Source organism: Mus pahari, chromosome 13, assembly GCF_900095145.1.
Source record: "Mus pahari chromosome 13, PAHARI_EIJ_v1.1, whole genome shotgun sequence".
Taxonomy (NCBI): Eukaryota; Metazoa; Chordata; class Mammalia; order Rodentia; family Muridae; genus Mus; species Mus pahari.
Window position 1 is genome coordinate 5,074,306 of NC_034602.1, and position 8,852 is coordinate 5,083,157.

The following is an 8,852-nucleotide window of genomic DNA, read 5'->3' on the forward strand; positions in this document are numbered from 1 at the left end:
TTAATTTCTGTATATTGATGTTTGCTTTCCTGGTTTCTAGGATAAATTCTATGTATAGCATTACTTTTCTGTTAACAGAACAAACTCTCACATAATAGAACACTCCTTTTAAATTTCTTATGACTTTTGGCTCAAGCATCCACATCTTATTTTTTGTCCAAAGTTAAATTATGTATTTATTGTATTATTCTTAGTCTATAAATTATCATATATCAGTGAAATATAAGGCATATATATTGGTTCTGCTTATTTTGAAAAATCCCTGCCAATTCATTTTCTCTTAAAATCCTCTAATTTACATGCCCTGATCCAGGTTAGAATCATACCTGAAAGCTTTGCTTAGTATTTGTTTTTTAGACTTTATGTATAAGTAGTTCTTTTGGTTTGGGTATTTTGTCCACACACACTTTCTCCAATCTCTGAAACTTATTTGGTTGAGTTTCTCTCTGCTATTTAGAACAATTGCTAAAGACAACGATAACAAACCAAAATTTCCACTGTGCCACCCACTTATTTCCCAAGGCCTCCTGGTGCTTTCAACAGAAACAGGCAGGTAACCCCTTGCACTGTGCATGGATGGCCTTCAGTAGCTCAGAGACAGCATTAACTGTCACACGTAACCTCAGTGAAAATGTCACTTTTCCACACAGCTTATAGTCATATCCTAGAAAACAGTTCTCCTCCTTTGTCTCCTATGTGTAAACATGAGCCTTTGAACCTGGCATAGAGTCCTCTGCTTTCTTTTCATTTATGCCTTCCAGAAATATTAAAACTCTTCCAGTGTGGTCCTGAAAACCTTCCAGATTCTATGTTAGGTAAAGAGTTTGTTACTGCCTTTATAGAAGGGTGTTGTTACTATCTATGAAAGTCAGTCCCCACATAACACACTAGAGCCAGTCTGGGAGGCATTCTTTTACTCTTTGATATGAGTTTCAGATTTTCTCCAGTGCCTCAAAATATTTTTTTCTATTCTATTTTGCTAGGTTCTATTTTTTAATGTCATATGTGGAACCTCTATTCGTCTCAATTAGTTAGAAACACAGAAGGACACTCATCCAATGCTCAAGATAGAAATCCATCCTGCATACAATGTCCATACACCCGAGAACCCAAGAGGAATAAGAGTAGAATCAGCAATATCCTTTGTGTTGCTTACTTCACAACATCACACTCACTGTTGCCTGTCTGCACATCTTTCCAACTGTTTGCTGTTCCTAGTGCTGTAGACTTGTAGGCTGTTATGGTGGGTAGAATAGGGTATCTGTCCTCTAAGTGGGTGAAATATGCATATGACACAGGATGCTCATTTGAACTTCCTCATTTAAAACCAAAACAGAAGTGTCTTCTACAAACATTCCTTCTTTGTTGCTTTTATCATTGCTCTTCATCCTCCTAACGTATGCCTACATCAACTGGAGTATGATGAATGCCTAGGAAAATGGAGGAGGCAGTTGATTTTGAAGTAAAGAAAACTGAACTTGTGCACACTTGGAGAAGTGTAGAGAGTTTGAGATACCATGAAACAAAAAACCTGTGGACCTAGGATCCTTCCCCCACACATAGGAGATTCAAGAGAGGGTTCTAACCGTGCTCCATCTCAAGCCTCTCTTCCCCTAATGCTCTAGCTGTTCACCTCACTCTCTCCTCCCTTGTAGATCATGGATTTCTGTTCTCTAAAAGCAAAGGACAAGTCAAAAGGCATTTAAAATGATAAATGATAAAAATCTTGATTCATCTGGGCCTACCTTGGGATCAAACTAAGTTTGACATTGTTTGCTTGTTTGAACAGTATCTCACTGTGTCCTGGCTGTCCTGGAATTTGCCATGTAGAAGAGAATGGCCTGAAGCTCAGAGAGATCAATTCTCCTGCCTCTGTCCACACTCTCCAAATACTGACATTAAAGGTGTGTGGCTCCACATCTGGCCTCAAACTGTTATGTAAGTATTATTTCTAGGGAAAATTATTTATAAATTCTGACATACTTTCTCCATTAGCCACTTTCCCCTTTAGGGCTGGCTCTGTGAGGTTTGCTGTGTAAATCCAAAATAGTTTATATCTACTATAATATAGATTTCAAACAACTTATAAGTTCTAGCATACAATTTAGAAGATTTTTCATAATAACAAAATTTAAAACTTCATATGCTCAAAACAAATACTACAATATTCTCAAAGATTTCCTCAATTGGAGGCTTTGGAATTTTAATTGGAAGTGCCAAATTAATAATAAAATTATAAAAGAAGTATGGATTTTAGTGGATATATTTGCAATGGACCACTTTAAGCTCCCTCTCTCCATTTGTTTGAGCCCTAACATGTAGATTTTTATAAACCTGAGTTTTCTCTGCAGTTTGAAAACTTTTATTATGTCACTTACAAGGTCATGTGTTTTATCTTTAATTTTTTATTAGATATTTTATTTATTTACATTTCAAATGTTATCTCCTTTCCTAGTTTCCCCTCTGAAAACCCCCTATGCCTCCCCCCTCCCTGCTCACCAACCCACCCACTACCCGCATCTTGGCCCTGGCTTTCCTCTATACTGGGGCATATAACCTTCACAGGACCAAGGTATCTTTAATTTTTAAGTAAAAGTTTCCATTAAATTCATATGTATGTATGTATGTATGTATGTATAAATATGTGTTTTCCAACAGAATTGAAAAATTAAAAGTGATGGACCAGAGCAATACCTGCTTTCATTCGTTATACTTCTGAAACAAAGTAAATAATTAGACTTTATTATTACCAGTAAAACTCAACTTTATTATTTGAAGAATAATTACATTAACTTCTGTGACCTAAAGTTCTGCCTTTTCCCTTGATAGTTATTGAGGGGACAGTAACATTTTGTTACATTCTGGTTCTGGAGAGTAAAAATTGATACGTGTCTTTCCTCCTCTGTTCACAGCTTAGCATAGGCTTAAGGGACCTTAAAGTATACAGTTGTCAAAATGTACCTGACACTTCTCAGTTCTATTAGAGCCACTTGTGATAGGTCAAATGAAAGAGGCCTTGCTCCTATGGGACTGAGAGAATTTCTCATAATGTCACTTGGGGGGAGAGGGGAAGAGAAGGAAAAAAAAAAAAAAACCTAATGTATTGCAGGGATGTTTCATGCAATTAGAATAACAAACACAGGTAGTACAGGTTCAAAACTGCTTACCAAGTTGTTTATAGTTCTTTCCCATGGTCTCCCGAGGCCACGGAGACAAGGCTGTGGTGTGAGCTCTTTCCTCACATCTTAATGCACATTAACAGTGACACCTTGTTAAGGGTCCTTTTGTCACTTCCTTAGAATCATAGACATCCCGCCCAATTAAAATTGTTCATTGTGAAAACCAAAGAAACCTAGCCAGGCAAGCCTCTCAGATGCTAAAAGCACAGAGTCTTGCTTAACCCAGCCCCACAGTGCCTGCCTTGGCCCCCGGAAAATAAACATATCTTTTGCATATATGCTTCCATGGCTGCCAGCACTCTGCCAAGGAGAAGTGCTATTCTAAATGAAGATTCTTTCTGTATCAGCAGGAAGAATTTATATCCAGTCAGAGAGAAAGTGGAGAGCAGCTCTTGTTGTTCGTCACATTTTAGTGCAGGGAAGTGCTTTGCCCTAAAGGTGCCAGGTAAAGAGAATTGCCAAGTAAAGAAAATTTATTGAATGCATTTTCCAAAAGAGAAGTATATCTGACATTTTTGTTTCTAGGGTCTCAGAAAAAAATAACTCTCCTTAGTCCTTATATCAGGGAAGGACAAGCATAAAGGAAATAAAGCAGTTTCATTCTGTCTTGGAACGCATGCACATAAATGTTTTCTACTTAATCATCTGTAATTATCTTAAGCTTCTCTTTATTCAGATGTCTGTCTGCACCACACCCAGAATACTGAACTTACTGAGTTCCTCTTTCTGTGCCTTCTCCTGTAGGGGAGCCACAAATTGTGAGTCCACACATCTGCCCCTTCCCCACCCCACCCCCACACTTTAGCGTAGCATTCACCAAGGAACCCAGTCTTGCCTGTCTTGAAGCCCGTGGGGCCTATGAGCATTCCGGGTGGATGTACACTCTGCACATGACTTTGACAAACACTAAGGGTCACTGGGACATCCATCCTTCAGCCCTCCTCAGCAGCTTACCCTTTATTTGATGTGGTTACAGGAATCCTGTGTTGAAAGTGATCTTTGAAGTTAACATTTTGTCTATTCTGGAACTTTAGAAACTTGGGGCTTGAGTGAAAACAACAAATATCAACAACAACAACAAAAACCAAATCAGCAAGACAACAAAAGGGAGCCATCGAATAAAATAACACCTAGTTTGAGATTCGATTCCTTCTTGCTTCCTGGAAGGGTGCTTCTTTCTCTGGTCGAGACAGTGACTCCAGCTCTCTGTTCTGACTTGGTCGGGGACAAGGCAAAAGATTCCACCTTTGGGCAGGTACAATATGTTAGCTAGGGAAGGACTGCGCCTGTGGAAGGATGACAACAATTAGCACATGCTACTCATTAACAAACAGAGATTAGAACGCAGCCGAAATGGCAAGCTGCCATCAGCAGCGCGGTAGTTACGGGGCAGTTTAATTTCTAACGAATGTGAGCGCTGGATCAGTAACAATATTCGACAAAACGCCGCCTGCATTCTCTTATGGCTTTCATTACCAAATTGAAAATCTGTGTAGATTTCTGAAAATTACTTTTAAATGTAGCCAATCTCCTAGACTGCAAGGCTTGATTTGCTGGTGAGGGAGCCCTGCTGTGAGATTTTAATGAAAGATCATAGTGGCCCTCCAAGGCCGGCAAAGAGCTATGGGCCCTGGAAGACCCGAAATAATCTGTTTTACTTTTAATGGCAGCCATTTTATATTCATTAAGATCAAAATGCAGTTTTGCAGGCAAATTGCAAAGCTGTTCCACTCACAGCTTGAGAACCTGGAGGCCCTACAGCTTTTTATCTTGTTCATAAGCAAATATGCAGTTAATATCTTTTAATATGCTTTGATGCTTGCTACCTTATGGGTACATTGTACCAGAGGTTAGGGAACTGCATGTTTCCTTGGCACAGTCAGCGCGAACTAAAGCCACCGTCCTTTTATTTCCATAATGGTAGAAGAAAATGAGTCTCTTTTTATCCCCCTCCCCATTTTTTTTTTTTTTTAAATGCAAGCTCTGCTCAAATAAATTGTAAAGCACCGTATAGTGTACACTCAGGGTCTCAGTGAAAGCATGGTTCTTCTCTGGGATCCATCTGTTGGTGGTTTGTATTATTTAAATTTATACAGTCGCATTATTTGAATGTAAACAGCCAAATAAGATAGGACCAAATCATTGGCATCTGGAAACTGCTCTCGTCCTCTTTGATTGTGAGGTTGTCCGCATTAATAACGGCGTTCTAAAGGCTGCGATTCCACCTGATATACCGCATGACCCTAGCAGTTGTGATCTTATCAGGGTTTTAGTGTAGTAGAAAATGAAGGTATTTTGCAGCTCATTTCCAGCAAAGCTAGTTTGCATTATCTGCTGTCCAGAGCAGTCCTGCTTGTTTGGTGCCTTATAAAACACCTCCATCCCCTTTCGGATTTGCAGCTGTACTTCCGGTCTAGAATCATGTTGTAGATTAATTTCCATCAGCCTTCTTATAGAAGGCAAAAGACATTGTGCTGAATGGCCGGGGGTGGGGGGAGGGCAGGAAAGGAGGGAGGAAGCGAGGGAAAGGAAGATGGAGATAAATCTTTCTTACCCAGTATATTCACTTGCTATCTCTGAGACAAGAACACAGGTTGGTCCCAGGATTGTTACCACTCTGTCCTTTATTCCATCTTACTTACACCATCAGCAGTAGGTCAGGCCTACACATTGTTGTTCAGAATTATATATCTAGCTTATAGTTGTAGAACCCAAACTCAGGGTCCTTTTTGGGTAGAAAAGGAAGCAACTAAGTCAAGGACAAATCATTTAAGTCTTAGTGCCGTAGACCAATTAGAATGACAAAGACTTGGGATTTAGAAGGCACTTTGAGCCTTGGAGACTAAGCTGGAGCAAGGATGGGAGGACCTAAGGCACCTTTTGTGGCTAGAGGGAGGCCATCCTGCTTTATCCCTAAGAAGCATTCCTTGTGATGTAGCAGCTACCTCTGCCATCTCAACAAGAACTACAGAGCTGCAGGACAGAACCCGAGGCAACTCCTTTATGAAAATTAGCATTCATTGGCTTCGCTGAAACGGAAACAACTCCCTGGAAAGGAAGGCCAGGGTCTTCTCCAGGCACCCAACCTTGGTTCCTTACCATACCCCACGGGAAGTTCTCACACAGGATGACATGTTTACACATCCTTGTGAGACATCATTGCTTCTCTGCAGTCCTTAGAACACAAGCTTCCAGGTCCTGTGAGGAAATCTGATAGCCCCTCTCCCAGGGTCTCTGGGAGGGATCAAGGTATCTGACCTGCCAAGCACAATTGAATAGGCTCTGAAAACACTCCAAAAGCAGACAGAAACGTGTGGATGGCAGTCAGCCAGGGTGGCCTGAGGGGTACAGGGTGTGGATGGAGCCTCGGGATTTTAAGCAAAATGAAGGCAAGAAGGAACGTTTGGGTCTGGAGTCAGAGGGGTATTCTGAAAGCCCAAGGGTCCACTATAAAGGATTTGAACTTGCCTCTGTTAATGAAGGGCTACAGTATTCCCACCAGTCCAACTTTAAAAGGGAAAAGGAGACTCTAAAGAACATATAATTAATTTCAATTACAAGCATTACATATCTCAGGCTAGATAGGCACAATCTTCACTTCCTATCAGTTCAATGGTGTCTAATATGAAAGTTCCATAAATTAAATTAAATTAAAACATAAAATTCCTTCTCACGTACCTCTGTTTTCTATTCTTAATACCTCTTAACATTTAGTCTTTAATATGCTACACTTTCTTCCCCTGCCCAAATATATACAGCAGGTTCTGATCAGCAAGGCTGCATCAGCAGGCATCGTGGGATTAATGTAGCACGAATCTTTGGGAAAACAGTAAAAGAAAGAAAGAAAGAAAGAAAGAAAGAAAGAAAGAAAGAAAGAAAGAAAGAAAGAAAGAAAGAAAGAAAGAAAGAAAGAGAAAAGAAAAAAGAATACACTTATTGGGCCCAATATTTATTTACTATCTAATTTCAGAATTCCTCTTAACATGGAGATTTTTCTAGGATCAATAATCTGGCTTTCTATGGGCTAAACAATTGTGTTCTGCTTCTTTTTCACTCAGAAGGCACTACCATGTACTGTGTGGTATATCTGCCACGAAGGGGTCAGTCTCTGGCAGAGAGTGAATTTGCATTTTGATCTGGTGCAAGGGAGAAAGAGAAAGTAATATTGCACACCATTTTCACATGGCGGTGGTATCAGCACTGGTGTCACATCATTACAAGTTGAATGCTGTGTAGATTCCTAAGAAGGAGGCACAGGCGTGTGTGTGTGTGTGTGTGTGTGTGTGGTGTGTGTGTGTGTGTGTGTGTGTGTGTGTATGGGGGGGAGGTGCAATGAAGAATAATAGCACCCTCTATGAGACTTTGTCAGGGAAACAGGAGGAAAACAATCTATGTTGAAGCCTTCTGCTATTTGGATTTCCTTTAGCGTCAATTATCCATCAGAATATTTGAATCTATACATAAGGAGTTCCCTGGTTTCTACACAGCAATGTCTTTAAGCACGCAAGAGGAAGTTTCATCTTTCAGATTCTTCCAAAAAGGTTATCAAAATTGCCCTGAAGGGTTGACATAGTCCTGACAGACAGTGTTTTGAAGGATGATGTTATTATTTTTGCATTGGTCATTCCGCCAAAGTATTAAGAGAAAAAAATTGACACCTGCCCCTCCGATCTTATTTAGCAAAAGGAAAATAAAAGCCACCACCACCAACAATAGAAAGAAAGAAAGAAAGAAAGAAAGAAAGAGAGAGAGAGAGAAAGAGAGAGAAAGACAAGATTTCACTTTAACAGGGTCTTTCAGGCAGAAAAATACAGCAGAAACATGTGTAAAGAAATTTTCTATATGTTTTGACAAGAGTGTAATCTAGAGGAAGTGTTATCCCCCTTGTGGAGGTCATCATTCTTAATACAGTGTGTGTCATCAATTCTCAGGACAACAGAGAAAATGATCTAGTCAATACATATGAAACAGAAATCATGCATAAACATGCTGCCTTACTATAAAGTGGGTGACACACTGAAAATTGGATAGCAGTCCTGGATGCAATTTTCCATAACTTTTTATTATTCATAAGATCGTGTGATCTAATAAGCCACACCTCAAATTACTGTCCATTGAAGGTGCTCTTGAGTGATAGATTTTGACAAAGCAGACAGAGGATATATTATGATTAAGATCAGATGCTGCGGTGCTGGGCTTTCCGCTGCTCACTGTTTTCAGCTGTCTTCCATCAATTCTGTATTCTCCTCCCTTAAAAAAATGAAGAAGCATGCATCCATGGGCATGAGCACGCGGGAAAGGAAACCCACTGATGGATCAGGAGAGTTGCTCTGTCCGAGAGAACCTCTCCCTGCACATTGATTCTGGGTAGGGAAAGAACAGTGAGAGGAAAATTAGGAATAGGGATTGAAGGAGAAGAATCCCAAATGTGCTACTTAAATAGTTGTTAAAATACGCAGGGCTTTAAAGTGGCAGGCTCTTTCTTAAATATTCAACTGGAGAGGGAATAAAATAAGAAGATTGTTTCTACCTCAGAAGAGACTCAGAACTCCTGAGAGGAACCAACCTTTGTCTAATCACTTCCAGTTTCTCTTGAAGCAGAATTCATTATGAGAGGCTTTTAAAAATCCTTCCCTCCCTCCCTCCCTCCCTCCCTCCCTCCCTCCCTCCCTT

The 8,852-nt window shown here is 40.1% G+C and overlaps 1 long non-coding RNA gene across 1 annotated transcript in view; it reads left to right on the top strand.

Annotated features, from left to right (window-relative positions):
• The first annotated feature begins 1,860 nt into the window (after positions 1-1,860).
• The window catches only part of LOC115065206, a 28,587-nt gene continuing 21,595 nt past the window's right edge, over positions 1,861-8,852 (top strand). Inside the window, exon 1 of the long non-coding RNA XR_003844992.1 lies at positions 1,861-1,938. This is a non-coding gene — a long non-coding RNA (uncharacterized LOC115065206). The remainder of the gene's footprint in view (positions 1,939-8,852) is intronic.